Source organism: Capsicum annuum, chromosome 2 (genome assembly GCF_002878395.1).
Source record: "Capsicum annuum cultivar UCD-10X-F1 chromosome 2, UCD10Xv1.1, whole genome shotgun sequence".
NCBI classification, from domain to species: Eukaryota; Viridiplantae; Streptophyta; class Magnoliopsida; order Solanales; family Solanaceae; genus Capsicum; species Capsicum annuum.
Window position 1 is genome coordinate 122,300,927 of NC_061112.1, and position 16,123 is coordinate 122,317,049.

The following is a 16,123-nucleotide window of genomic DNA, read 5'->3' on the forward strand; positions in this document are numbered from 1 at the left end:
TTCTACATGCAAATGTCAAGACTGCAGGGTGAAACATGATGTAGTGATTAATGCTATTAATGCATTAACTGCTTCTGTAAAGGAATTGACATCTAAGAGGGGTCTCATTCCATCAAAGAGGATTTTATTTTTATCTGCTCCATTAGAGATTAGGGCTAAGAGGAGAAGGAGAGTGATTTCTAGGGCATTATCAGGCATCTAAAAAAGTGAAATTGCAACTCCTCTGTCTGTGTGTTGCACTGAGCAACGCATAATGTCTAAAGGAGAGCAGCACGAGCTAAAGAACGTGAATATATTATGTCTTCCAACTGACAAAACAAACAGACACATATCTATTTCAACAGATGACACATCTGCTGAAAATTATCAAATAGATATATACATCTGTTGCAATAGTTGACTAACCTGTTGCACCAGATACTTTATCTGGTGTAAAATATGTCTCGTCTATTTTAGAAAATCAAATAGATCTTCGAACAACTTTTATTTATACCAACAGACGACCTATCTGCTGCAACAGATGATTCATATATTACAACGGATGGTTCATCCATTAGAAATTATCATACAGGGTCTTCTTCATGTAGAAATTTATCCCAATAGTTGATTCATTGTTGCAATAGAAATATAATATGTTTGGGACAATTTAAAATGAGAGGAAGACTTATTTTATTTGCTAGAAGAGATAAGTTATCATTTTCCATTTTGTTGTATCTCCATGATTAGCATTGACCAATTCTAGCTATCCAGGTGGATGTAGAAGAAGCTACTACTGAACAATATTGATAATGTGCTACTCTTTTATGGAAATACGGAGAACAGAAAGCGCAGAAACCGTACGCAAGCGACAATAAAGATCCACGATGAGAAAAGCCGAATTCCATAGCACCGGATGAAGAACAACTTGGCCATACTGAGTAGATCTTTATAGCTTGAGCCTGTCAAAGCAATCCTTGGCAGTTTACTTAAATTTTTGTTGATGTATTTGTTAAGATTTGTGCCCATAACAATTTTTTTATATTTTATTTATTCATTGACTTATTTCAGCTAATTTATGAAGGCTTTGATTTATTTTATTTTGTCTACGAATTTTATTTATTCCTTAGATTTGAACTTATTAATTGAAAAGGAATACTAGATTCAAATATTGCAACAGATAATGTATCTGTTGCAACATACGACATATTTATTGGAAAATTCGAACAGATTTAGACATATGTTGCAACAGTTAGGTGATTTGTTGGAATTTATCAAATAGATCTTTCCACTGTTGTAACAGATGAACTTTAGATAAAAACATCAAGATAATGCAACAGATGACACATCTATTAAAAAAAAAGAATAGATTTAGACATATGTTGCAACAGATGGACTTTATCTGTTGCAACAGACGATACATCTATTGGAATAATCAAACAGATTTATACATATATTGCAACAGGTAGGTTATGTGTTGGAATTTATCAAACAGGTCTTCCCACTGTTGCAACAGATGGACTTTAGATAAAAACATTGAGATAATGCAACAGATGACCAACCTATTGCAATAGATAAACTATATGTCAGAACAGGTAGGATAACTGTTACAACAGATGGAGAATCTATTGCATTATAAAAATTCAAATTCGTTGGACATAAAAAAATTCCACTACGTGTAAAAAGGTTAAAGTGAATTGAAATAAAGAAGGCACAACCCATCGACGGTGTTCAGTTCAAACACCTAAAATAAAATAGGCATCAAGTAGACATGTTCATTTTAAACACGTAAAATAAAATAGGCATCAAATGTGTTAGTGTCAGTCCTGGCACATTTTGCTGACTTGCTGTCACTTGGCCCCCAACGGTCATTCCCCCCCCCCCCCCCCATTGTCTTATATATTCATCTTCCTCCTAAAATTTAACCCTGAATTCTTAAATGTTCTTCTTCATCATCATCTTCTTTTATCTATCCAAATTCTTCAAATTATTACTTTCATTTTTTTCAACTGACCTTGACAATGTCGAGCGCATCTTCCACTATTTTTTGTGATAAAGAATTTCGATATTGTAAGTGCGGTCATGAAGCTCTGTTAAAGACTTCTTGGACTCAACAAAATCCGGATCGTAGATTTTTACTTGTAAGATTTCAAAGGTAATTTTTTTATTTAATTAATTGATTAATTATTGACTTGTAAATGTTTTATAATTGTGTTCTCTTTTTTATAGAAGTTGGGTGGATGCAATTACTTTGATTGGTATGAAGAACGACACCCTTCACAAGCAAATCATGTAATCTGGGGTTTGTTGAACAAAGTCAAGGCTTATGAAGAGAAAAAAAATTGAGCAAGAAGATACTACATTGTTGCCGTTATTGCTACTGGTTTGGTGTTGTTGGGTATATGGATATTGAAGCCTAATTATTGAAATTTTCATGGTGGTGTATGTATTTGCTACTGGTTTATTGTCGACGAGCACATGGATATTCAAGCGTAACTGTTGGAAAATATCAAAAAGATTTAGGCATATATTGTAAAATTTAGGTTATCTATGAAAATTATCGAACAGGTCTTCCCACTGTTGCAACAAATTAGACTTAGATTATTAGATTATTCCTAAAAATAACATCGGCGTAATGCAACAGATGGACAACCTATTGCAATAGATAAAATTATCTGCTAGAACGGATTAAAGATATTTTACAACAGATTGACAATGTATTCTATTGCATTATAAAAAACTCAACTTTCATCAGAAAAAAATTATTGCCACTACATGTACATGTAATAAAGTGAAGGGCGACTTGAAATTAAAAATTTCTATTTCACAGGCTCTTCTATATACATAGGATTCAAGCGTCCAGTTAGTACCCCATAAGCCCAGACCTCTTGCAGGTTTGCCACAGCGTTGTCACACATAAAAGTCATTGGCTCGTCCATTTCTGTGTCGGTCAGCAAACATTCGATGTGTGCAAGAGTGTGCAAGCCGCTTGCTTTAGCGGCATTATCTTTTGGTAGGATCATTCCCCTATTTCGACCTTCAAAATCCCATGATTTCTTTATCAATTCTTCCTTTGGCAAATGATTCATCAGTTTACTCTCGCTCAACAAGATGGGCAATAACGCCATCAGTGGCTCTACGAGGAGAAAAAGATCAAAATCGTCGATGAGAGGTACGTTGGAGTCATAAACATTGATCTTTTCCTCCTCGAGTAGTATCTCAATAGCTCGATAATGCATGTCGTTCATGCTAATGACTGCAAGAATCCTTTTTGCCTTGGTCCAGCTCTTGCCATGTGGATTTAGCCTGTCCCCTCTAACATATCTTAACATTTCTTCTTCATCCAAGACCAACGTAGGAACTAGGAAATCAAGTCCCACGCCAAGGGATGAAGCCTCTCTATTGATTTTATCATACCTATCCTTGAGCTTCTTGCAGAATTCGAGGTCCATTATCCTATTGACAGCGTCATAAGCTTCCTGGTACGTTAATTGTCTTTTCCTCATAAGGCAGAGAATTATGTCAACATGCTGTGAGATAAGAAGTCAATTTTTAAATAGGTTAGTAATTGTAAAGATGTAACGGATGGTCCATCTGTTGCATAGGGTTCTCTGAATCAATAATCCAACGCAACTTATGCAATAGATAGGTAATAAGATACAACAGAACCACAACCAGTTGCACGAGTATACCCAGCTGTTGCAACAGATGTGAAATCTATTGCGTAGCTTTTTCTTCATGGGGTAGATTAGAAGGTCTAGGTTAGGAAAAGTAAACTTGCCTTGTCCTCGTCCGGCATACGTATATCAGTCATAGTTTGGAAGTCTTAGGGGGGAAAGGGAGGCCTGTGGTAATCTGGTGCGCCTGGCTTGGCATTCTTGGACTGTCGCAGATCCCTTTTCTCTTCGGTGCCAAGTTCCGCGTATATGTCCACCTTCTAGACTAGCCCCGGAACTTTAATAGCTTTTGAAGAGGGAGGAATTACAATTTCTTTTGATTTCCTAGCAGAGAGTACGTCTTTAATTGCTTTTTTCATTCTTCTAACCAATGCTGTAGGAGTGTATGGATCCCTCACCTTCTTGAATGGTATGACACACCTCTTGGATTTGAATTCATCGATAGCTTTAGAGATAGCCTCTACTTTTTCAAAGAGTTTATCCTGTCTGTCCTTGCACTCATCGCATTTGCAATGAGAACACGAGAGTAAAGAGGGGTGAGAGGGACCTGTGTAAGGGAAAAAAGGGGTGTTTTCAAACATATTTATTCTTTCTTTAGCATCAACATAATCATCATCATGAGTGGTAGCAGCTTCAGCATGCCTGCCACCAACACCAACAACTCCACCAGAAGAAGCACCCGGATCTGCCTTAGTAAAATATTAGTCATGAAGAGCCTCAACATTAGGTTGACCTTGCCTAACTTCTCTTCTTATGGCTATTGCTCCAACCAATTCCATCTTTATTAACTCCACCGTTGGGTCTGCGATAGTATCAACATGACCTAGAGTAATATAAGAAGTCATCATCGACTCCTCCTCAGTAGGAACGATCCATGCATGCACAACCTATAAAAAAGAAAAAAAGACAGATACATTTAAATCATATAATATAATAATTTTCACAGTTGGGCTACATTTTAAAAAAAAGACCCATCTGTTGCATAGTTTGCAGTATATAGTTAAAATTCGTTTGAGTCTGGTTTAGAGAAACAGAGCAACACATAGATAATCTGATGCAAAATATCAATCATCTGTTATAACAGCTACACAAGACGGGTAATCTGTTATGCAATAGATAATCTATACATTGCAACAGATGAATGATATATTATCAAATTAAACATCTGTTGCATAATTTGCAGTAGATGATTAATCTTTTAGGAGTCGGGTTTAGAGAACCAAAGCCACAGATGGGTAATCTGATGCAAGATATACCCCATTGCAATAGATGTCCCATTTGGTTCATCAGATATAATATCTCATGCACCAGATATAACATCTGTTCAATATCTTTCTTATCTTTGAGTAGAATTATTTTACTTGAAGAAGACGTACTGCATCATTCGGAGGGTTAAAGAGATCAGCCTCTTTAATATTGGTGTTGCTCTTTGCAGCCAACCACCTAAACATCCTTGGATAAGAAACCTTATCTAGGTAATCCATTAACTGCTTTCGGAGGGGACGAATGGCTTCAAATGCCCAAGCCTAAAAAGTGTAAATAGGAAAGAAGAAAAAAAAATCATAATAACTATATTCAATATAAATTAATGGATGAGTAAAATTAGTGATTAATTTTACTATGAAAGCCCAAGAAAAGACGTATAATGTGGTCATACCTGAGGATAGCTTTGTCAGTAAATATTGGACAGTCAAGTAGAAGCTGTCATATCCCAGGGATAATTGTTGAATTTATCAAAATCCTTAGCACGCGCCAATAAATCATCTTCTATGACCTTGTTGACGTCTCTTGCCAATATAACTGAATGGAAAAACTAAACTAAGCACAATTTCTCCCTGTACTGCTCTGGTATGGTTTTATCCTCGATATTTGTCAACAATTCCAATGCTTTGTAGCCACGTCGAGCAATGTCAAACAACCCATCTATTTTTCCCTTGCATTTTCTTGCCTTGGATCTTTTGCGGGGTGGTGGTCCTTCTGGACGATGGCATCTTAGGCCCGTCACTATGGCAAACTCTTGCAAGCCAAAACAAACAGGCATGCCACAGTAGTTGATCCAGATTTTATCCATCTTCTTTTTGCCCCCTCCTCCAGATCTTTATCATCCCCTGTGTACTTACCCTGCGCTTGAAAAGACCATATGCCATCGTCATAGGAAAACAGATATTGGCAGAGGGGTCCTCAGGAAGCTCAAAAAAGCATCCAAAGCAGCTCTACTTAAAATGTCCGCCTATGTTTTCGTTCTTCATAATTTTCATAAAATATTCAAAAAATTTCCCCATCTGATATTTAAGTACAATTTGACCAGTTAGTTGTTTTCCTTCTGGATCATTTATCGACATCACAACTTCAAACCTGTTAGTACTAAAAGTTTTGACAGGATCATGCTGGGATGTCGATATTAATTCACGCTCCGTCGGTGATCCATTATCATCGTGTTGATGATCATCCTCTTTCTCTTTCTGACTCTCTAATTCCTCCTCTTTCTCACTTTTATTTTCTTCATCACCATCTACGGACCCTTGTCCAACTCCCTCAATGTTGTTTTCACATCTTTTCTCAGCTTCACTTTTACCTGACTGAGATTGTTCAGGAAGCTCCTCCGAATCTCTCTGTACTGTAGCCCTTTTTTTGAGTGGTCAGACGTTGATCCACTTTCACTTTCTTTTTTTGGGAGACATGTTTTACCTACAGTCAAAGAAAAACAAAAATTACATTACAGTTGATGTATGCATAAATTTTAAAAAATACATTACAAACACTATGAATACTGACACACCAACAGCCACCACCACAAACACTACCAACCAATGCCAACAAATAAATAAACACCATAAATATCGATACCACTACAAATACCACCAACCAATTCCACCACCGTTGCCACCACGATGACCACAAACAACAACACCACTACCAGCACCATCCAACTATACCACGACAGTCAACAAAACACTGTGATGGAAACTAGGGATGTCTCGAGTTCTTCCTACAATTTTACCATCAAAACTCAAAATTGTAAACCCATTCTCGAAGATAATACAACTAAAAGTTTTATTTTTCATCATTAACTTAAAAAGCCCTTATTTTTTAGAAAAAAAAAATATAGAGCTCTTCTCGAACTCTGTTTCCTTCGAAGACAAAGAAAACGACTGATACAAGCAAGAATGATGTCAAAAATAACACCTATGTGGTTGGAAATGAGAAAAAAAGTGATCTGTTGTGGAGGGTTGAGCAATATTTGTTGTCTGTACTATATTGTTGAGTGAGAATGAGAGAGAAAGAGCAAGACCTCGAGATTTGAAATGATGAAACGTTTTGTATGGGTTGATTTGTATTTTGAAAAAAAATGACAAGTAGTTTTGAAAATGTTAATTTGGTCCAAAATGATCTTAATTATTTTTAAAATCATAAAATATATGCGTAATTTTTAAAATCATATAAATACAATTGAAGTTGTAGTTGACCGAGTACTCTAGGAGGTGACCCTGTGAAAACTCATCTCTGGTCCTAGATTAATCAATTTAGGAGTCTAACATATGAACTCAATTGAAATTATAAAAAACGAATGATCAACATGTTGTGTCAGATTTCTAATTTGTTGTAAATTATCAATCAGATTAGGTAACAACAGATTACGAATCTGATGTAAATTATCAAACACATTAAGTCATTTGTTGCGACAGATTACCCATCTGTTGTAAATTAACAAATGGATTGTCATATGTCACAACAGATTACCCATATGTTGTAAATTATCAAATAGGCGCTGCCATCTGTTGTGGCTGACCCTATGAGAACTCACTCCTAATCCTAGATTAATTGATAGTTTACCCTATGAGAACTTACCCCTAGTCCTATATTATTCAATCAAGGTATTTTTACCCTAGTCCTAGATTAATCAACTGAGGTATTAGTCTAATATATGAGGTAGTAAGAATTAGTTCGGCTTAGAGTGATCGATCACCGACTCTGGTCGGGAGGAAAGCAATACCATTTTATCATGCAATTGACAAAAGACTCAATTGAAATTGTAGTTGACCCTATGAGAACTCACATTCAATTAAGGTATTAGTTTAACTTATGAACTTAATTGAATTATATATAAAAAAATATTCAACCTGTTGCAACAGATGTCTTTTCTGTTGGATCAAACAGATTATGTAATCTGTTGCAACATATTACACATCTGTTGTAAACTATCATACAGATTAAGCTATTTGTTGCGATAGATCACTAATCTATTATAAACTATCAAACAGATTAAGTCATCTATTGCAACAGATTACCTATCTGTTGTAAATTATCAAATAGATTGAGTCATATATTGCAATAGATTACCCATCTGTTATAAATTATCAAATAGGCACTGTCATCTATTGTAGTTGACATTATGATAACTCACCCCTAGTCCTAGATTAATAAATTAAGGTATTAGTCTAACATATGAGGTAGTAAGAATCGGTTCAGCTCAGAGTGATCGATCGGCGACTCTGGTCGAGAGGAACGCAGTACCATCTCATCATGCAATGGACAAAAGACTCAATTGAAGTTGTAGTTAACCCTATATTCAATTAGGATATTAGTAACCTAGTCCTATATTAATCAATTAAGGTATTAGTCTAACATATGAGGTAGTAAGAATTGGTTCGACTTAGAGTTATCGATCGACGACTCTAGTCAGGAGGAACGTAGTACCATCTCATCATGCAATTGCCAAAAGACTCAATTGAAGTTATAGTTGACCTTATGAGAACTCACCCCTAGTCCCAGATTATTTTATCAAGGTATTACTACCCTAGTCCTAGATTAACCAATTAAAGTATTAGTCTAACATATGAGGTAGTAAGAATCGGCTCGGCTTAGAGTGATCGATTGATGACTCTGGTCAGAGGAAAGCAGTATCATCTCATTATGGAATTTCCAAAATACTTAATTAAAGTTGTATTTGACCCTATGAGAACTCATATTCAATTAAGATTTTAGTCTAACATATGAACTCAATTGAAATTATATATAAATAAATGTTCAACATGTTGCAACATATGTCTTTTTTGTTGGATCAAATCAAACAGATTAGGTAATATGTTGCAACATATTACGCATCTATTGTAAACTATCAAACAAATTACGTCATTTGTTGTGACAGATCACGAATCTGTTATAAACTATCAAATAGATTAAGTCATCTGTTGCACTTAAATATTTTTTGATCCTTTTTTTTATAAAGCAATTTAGGTATTTCCTGTCCGAGATAAAATAGTTAAAATACTAAGGCGGTAAAAAATATTACTCGGTACAACTTTGATAACTTAAAAATCTCCTGAGTGAGTAGTCTTATCTGGTCTTTTCAATGTCACTATCTCCTTGTGCCTCTCAAAATTTATTAATGAATATTTATAACCTCCCATATCTAGAACTCTCTCTCCTTTAGCCATAAAGTAGTCTAGACTAAACTCAACTCATAACTCTTCTTTATTCTTTATTCTTAATTATCTTTGTTGTTTCCTTTTTTCCTCTCTTTTCTCTCTTCTTTCGGATAAGGATCCTTTGGGATCTCAACCAATCAATATCTTTTCTTGACTGAACTGGATGTTCTGATCTGTTTGCTTTTTTGACATTGCACGTATGGTTCAAAGTTGCTCTTTTTATCTCGTCTTCTTCTTTGTATGTCATTTAAATTAGTTATTTACGTCTATTTCTATCAATGATTTACACATTACCAGTTTGATATTTATTGAGAAAATTGAAGGAAAGGCGAATTTTAAGTCTTGAATGAATGAACCATTGTTTTTATTAAAATATACAAAAAAAGTCATCTCTTGGGAGAACTTAAAAAGCCTTGTTATCAGTATAGTTTTTTTTGTCTTTTATTTGGTACTTTGGTGGTGCTATTGTTGGGGGTGGTAGTTGTGTTGGAACTGTGATATTTGTGTTGTGGATGGTGTTGGAACATATAGTATTGTTTTGTTTGTTTCTTTGTTGTTGATGCTGTTGGTGGTGGTGTTGCAATAGTTTCCTCAACTGTTACAACTGATGAATTAGCTGTTGGAACAGACGGAGCAATTTTTTGAAGAAATCAAACCAGTAGCAAGGCTAGTTTGATTTATTCCAACAGATAACCCATCTGTTGCAACATGCCATCTATCCTTTGCAAACGATACCTCATTGGTTGAATAGACGGGTAATTTGTTGCATCATTTTGGTCATCTGTTGATTTACTCAATTTTGTGTTACTCTTTTGTATTGTTCTTTTTGTTCTTCTCTTGTTTGACATCAAATGTATTTCTCTTGTTTGCGGACAAAAGGAAGTGAAATTGGATCCACTTTTTCCCGACCAGCATTAAAGGCTACAGTAAAAATGAGTTCAGAGGAATAAGCTACTTGCAGATGGAACCACTTTATATGTGGGAGGTATGTATTACTGATCAACCTATCATGAAAACACACATCCAGTACAATGATTTTGTGAATGTTTGTTCTTTACCTATTAGGCATTAATTCTTCAAACAAGATATGGAATTTTACAGTTAAGATTGTTAGGTTCGAACTGAAAAAGATGGGGGACCAAGACGGTGGTGTCGATATCCCATTACAATTTCATGACGGTTTATGCTTATGTTTTTGTGTCAAGTTTAGGGAAGGGTTCAAGTTTTTGGTGGCTGTGTAAATATCCAATAGTGATTGGACCGGTTTTAATGGAATAATGGACTTCTTGAAAGGCCTTTGAAGCCTCGCAATGCAGCAAACAATGATAGAACCAATAGAAATTCCGCTAGTCCAAATTTATATGGATAGGTTGTTGGAGGAGACTATTATACAGCAGAAGGTGTTTGGGAGAAAACTCATACGGGAAGAGGGAGGTTGAGAAGGCCATATATCATCTTAGTACTTGTTTAAGAGGATACACAGGGTCGGAAGGAAAGTGTAGCAAAATTAGCTTATGAAATTGACATGAAAAATGAAAAAACTGGATGAGATGCGAATGTGAAAGTGTATCCAAAAATGAAAATCCATCAGTCTGTGAAGAAAAAGAAGAACGGTCAAGAGGAATTGACCCTGTGTATCCTCTTAAACAAGTACTAAGATGATATATGGCCTTCTCAACCTCCCTCTTCCCGCACAGGTTTTCTTCCAAACACCTTATGCTGTATAATAGTCTCCTCCACTAATCCATCAATATAAATTTGGACCAGGGGATTTTCTATTGGTTCTATCGTTGTTTGCTGCATTGTGAGGTTCAGGAGGCCTTTCAAGAAGTCTATTTTGCCATTAAAACCGGTCCAATCACTATTGGATATTTACACTGCCGCCAAAAATTTAAACCCTTCCTCAAACTTGACACAAAAACATGTGCATGAATCGTGTCATTAAATTGTAATGGGGTATCGACACCACTATCTTGGAACCATTCAGCCTTATCAGTTCGCACCTATCAAACTAAAGTATACAATTCAGAATCTTGTTTGAAGAATCAGTGTCTAATCATCGGTAAAAAATTGCATTCACAAAATCATTTCACTTTATGTGTCTTTACGGTAGTCTGATCAATAATATACATAACTCGCATGCATGAAAATGGGATCTATTGCACGCATCTTATTCTTCCTACCCTATCAGGACATGTCAGTGTTGTTTATTCATCTGCACGAATGTGATGACTATTAAAATGGAGGTGTGAAAAGTCATGACTTTTTATCTTAACACATTAAAAATAGCTGATGAATCAAAATCTCCATCTGTTGCAACTGATGAATCAATTGTTGGAAGAAATCAAAATATCTCCTCCAAGGTCCATCTGTCGCAACAGACAATCTATATGTTGCAACAGATGGGAAATCTGTTGCGATAGAATTGACTTTTTTTTAAATTAATCTACACGCATGTGATTACTTCTTTCTAAATATGTTTGTTTCAGTTTAGTTTTCCTATTTATGAAATCAAGAGAATTTTATTATATTCTTTCAAGATTACCCCTATTATTAAATGACTACATAAAGTATATTATTCACATTTATACCTTTTAATCATAATTAATAAGGCCAATTTGGTAAAATAATAACCTAATTTAAATTTTTATTAATTGGTGTGCCAAGCCCATGGGTCCTAACTAATACGTAACAGAGGGACTATTAAAAAGAGGTGAAGACTTTTTATCTCACACATTCAAAATAGCTAATGAATCGAATACTCCATCTGTTGATATTGAAACTAATGAATCAGCTGTCAAAAGATATCAAAACATCTTCTCCAACTTATACATACTATCCATCTGTTGCAACAGATAATACATAAGTTGTATCAGATGTATTATTTGTTGCATATACAAACTATCTATTGCAACAGATGGTAAATCTGTTTTGACAGTCGTCTGTTGCACATTCAATCCGTCCATCTGTTGCAATAGATGCTAAATCTATTAAAAATGCTGGACAATCTGTTGCAACATCTCAATAATAACGGCTTTTATTGATTCTCAAACCACTATGAAAAGGTAAGTAATTAGTGTAAAATAAAAAGTCGCGACTTTTCACATAAAATAAAATGCGACCAGTTTGAATGTAATTAAGACAATGGAGCTGAACAGTCCTGCCTTTTGGCCTGACACATCCAGATTATATTATAGGTCCCTCAATCTTCATTCAACTCTATTTATTTCTTGCATTTTTTTCCTTTCGTGTGACATCTTCAACCACTTCTCTTCAAAGAGCATATTCCTTTCTCGTTGAGGTAAGTTTTTTTCTGGCGTAAATTTACTAGTTGGTCATATATGTTATATTACATTGTGAACATTTTTCTTTATATTTGTCAATTCATGCGTGTTCTAGATATGGCTGATCCTTTTTTGGACATTGCTATTCTATGCGACATAGTACAGGAACTTTAAAGGCAGGTTAATGACCTATAAAGCGAGTTGGTCGCTGTGAGAGCGACAATGTTCAGACAGATGCAGAGGCTGATGAGAGCCCTGCTGCTGCAAGTTGATTGGCCGGCTGTCATTAATGAAGATAATGATAATAATAATTAGAATGTGTTTTTTCTTTTAGCGTATGTATTTTAATTTTTTATTATATTGGATCTATACCTAATGTATTTTATTTTTCATTTAATGAAAAATTTACTTTGAGTCAGACTTTGGCGTTTTAATTCCTATTCAATTTTCATTTTGTTTTCTTCTAATCTAATACATGTTAACATGTCGACGGTTGGAGGCAATGTTGAATCCAGTAGCACTAGCAATATTGGCTTTTGAGTTCTTTCAACAGTTGGAACCGATTGGTCATCTATTGGGTTTTAACAGATTATCCATCTGTTTTGATAGATTTTCGCCTATTGAAGGAAAGCATTCCAGTTGTTAGTGCAACTGTTGAGAATAATTATGGTTTACTGTATTATTTAAGTTTATGTTTTGCCTCATTTTATTGATGCACAAGTTATTTAAAAAAAATAAGATATTTTATATATAATAAATAATAACATTAGGTTCACAACAATGATTTAAATATATAAAAGTCTATAACAAACAAACAAACAAACAAACAACAACACAAGTTTCTACAATTACAACTATCATGGTGGATTATGATTCGAGCATGTAGTTCTTTTGTGGCCAACGCACTTACATATGGAGCACTTGTTTCTTCTTGATGAAAATGATTCTCCAACTCCATGCCTCCTTTTATATGGCTTTCTTCCCGGTTTGATAGTGCTCGGGTCAATATATGGAGAAGGTATTAATCTTTCCATAAGCTCTACTGGAACAACCCAAGATTCTTCAGGAGGTATCGGAGTAATATGCCCATTATATGCCATTTCATATTTTTGCATCAAATAATATCGAGAGAAGTGCTCTTAAACTTTAGGTCCATATTTATGGCCGTATTGAGCTCAAAGGGCTTCCATAGCATGTGGACAAGGTATTTTGTCCAAGTCAAAAATTCTACGCGTACAAGATCTTGTTTGAAGATCGACCGTGGTAGCATCACCATGATTGATGATATGGAATTTGTAATCTGCTATTTTATGAGAGAATAACTTATTCCCCAAACTGATGCTTGTTGATATTTTCTTTTCGATTTCGAGAACAAATCGGGTTTTTTTCTGGGCACTTGAACTGCACACGCCTTTCGTTAAAAAAATCACTATATTTCTCGCTTATTTTTTCAAACATAGCCTTGATGGGAAATTCTCTTTCATCGCCAAACAATGAATTCACCAATTCAGCTATGTTTGATGTCATAATATTGTACCTATGGAAAAGAATCACTTAGTATGACATCAAACTAAACTTGTAAATCAAACAAGACATTAAATTCATAAGAATGTACCTATTTGCTGGACAGAATGCCTGGCTCCATCTCTCAAAACCGACACATGCAAGAAATTCTGCTACCTTGGGATTCACATCCGCTATTTGATTGAAATAGTCTAAAAACTCCTCTCTACTATATGCTTTAGCTTCTCTATAAAAAAGGGTGACGACCCTTTCATTGTGATAGTTGTTTCGAATGTTCTCTCCAAGATTCCTGATGCAACAACCAAAGTAAGCTGAAGTAAAGAAAAGTGAACCCATCTTTGGAATACTTGGATGCCTATCCAATACAAAACACAACTCTTCGGTATCTTCGACGCAGTGTCGCAGTTGGTCAAAAAAAATCCATAAGAGGCATCACATTCTTTGTCCGCTACACAAAAAGCGACAGGAAAGATGTGATTCTCCGCATCCTGCGCCACCGCTGATAGCAGAACTCCATTATACCTTATCCTCAAGAAGGTACCGTCGACGGCTATGCCTTATCTCAAATGTAAAAAACCTTGAATCCAAGCACCATAGGATACAAAAAAGTACTTGAACCTTCCGTTTTCATCCAGATGCAATGCCGTCTTACTTTCGGGATTTGTGGACTCAATCATGTAATGGTAAGCATCCAAGACTTCACACCCATGCTCGAGTGTCCCCCGAACCAGGTCCTTGGCAATCCCCATGGACGTATATACCTTCCAATAAATGACCAGGACACCTAAATCCGTAAGGAGTTGATTGGCCATAAGCCTGGTTGAAGAGCCTTTGCCATCGAGGAAACTACTCCTGAAATATTCACCAAGGACCTTTGTCGTGGCATGAGGATTTTAGCCCGAGATGTGCTACAAACCACATGTGTGATGCTTTTCATGTTTATGAATGATGAATCTGTCAAAAATTATGTACTTCACCGCTCATAACCACCACTTGCAGTTCGAATTAGCACATTTAAAGCAAAAGACACTGCTCGAATTAATCACCTTCTTTATTCTGAAATCTTTTTTCATACAAGAAATAAACAAAGCGTTAGATAGTTCATTCTTGTCCTTGAATGACATTCCAATAAAAAAGTCGGTCCTGTCGTCTTAAAGATTTCTAGATTGTGTCGATTGAGAAAAACTTCACATCGTATTGGTCGCATCAACGGGCGTAGGTGTTTGATCATCATCTGGAATATTCATGTCTAGATCATCCAAACTATCATCAAAGAAGTCTTCTTTTTTTTCTTCTTTTTTTTCTTCTTCTTCTTCTATGTTCTGGTTCTCATTCTCTCTCGTCTTTTCAACCATGTACACCCTTAACACCGGCCTGGTTGAATAACTTAGATAAGAACGCAACCGAACCTAATCGGTTATCTTGAAAGGCAGTACCCTCTGATTTTCAAAGGAGCTATGCATGTAGATGATGGCGAATTCTTTCGGTTGACAATTCAGTTCACAAAAGTTGATGATTAAGTTTATAAAATCATCATATGAAACATCACTTTGGACTGTCATAGCTATCGTCTCTAGCATTTCACCCTTCTTCCAATGCCATATATATCGATTGCTCTTCTCAACCCAATGACCATGACAATCCACCCCTATTGTTATTAATCCCTCCATTAGTGGTACCTAAATAAAGTCATTTGTTAAAAAAAATTAATAGTGATTTCATAGTGCCATGAATGAATCCCAACAGATGTGTTATCTGTTGCAACAGGTAAGTGATGAGTCGCAACAGATTCTTACCTGTTGGGATTCATATTACGGGTCTGAATATCTATTGCAATAGATGAATCGCCTGTTAGAATTAATGTTATAACTAAATCACCTTCGAAGCTGATTCCAACAGATGAGTGACAGTTGCAAAAGATAATTAACCTGTTGCGATAGATGACTTACCTGATGCAACAGGTTATTAGTCTGTTGTAACCTATGTTGGAATCATGTTCAGGTTCTGTTACAACTATTAACTAATCTGTTGCAACATATATGTCAAATGTTGCAACAGATGAGCCATCTGTTTAGACATGAATCCAACATATCAGTCTTCCTTTGAAACAGATGTCTCATCTGTCGCAACAGATGATTTATCCGTTTAAGATGGATTTTATGTTGGATTCATGATTGGGTTCTCTTCATTGTTGGAAAACAACAACACAATATCAGTTACCCAGATCAAAAAT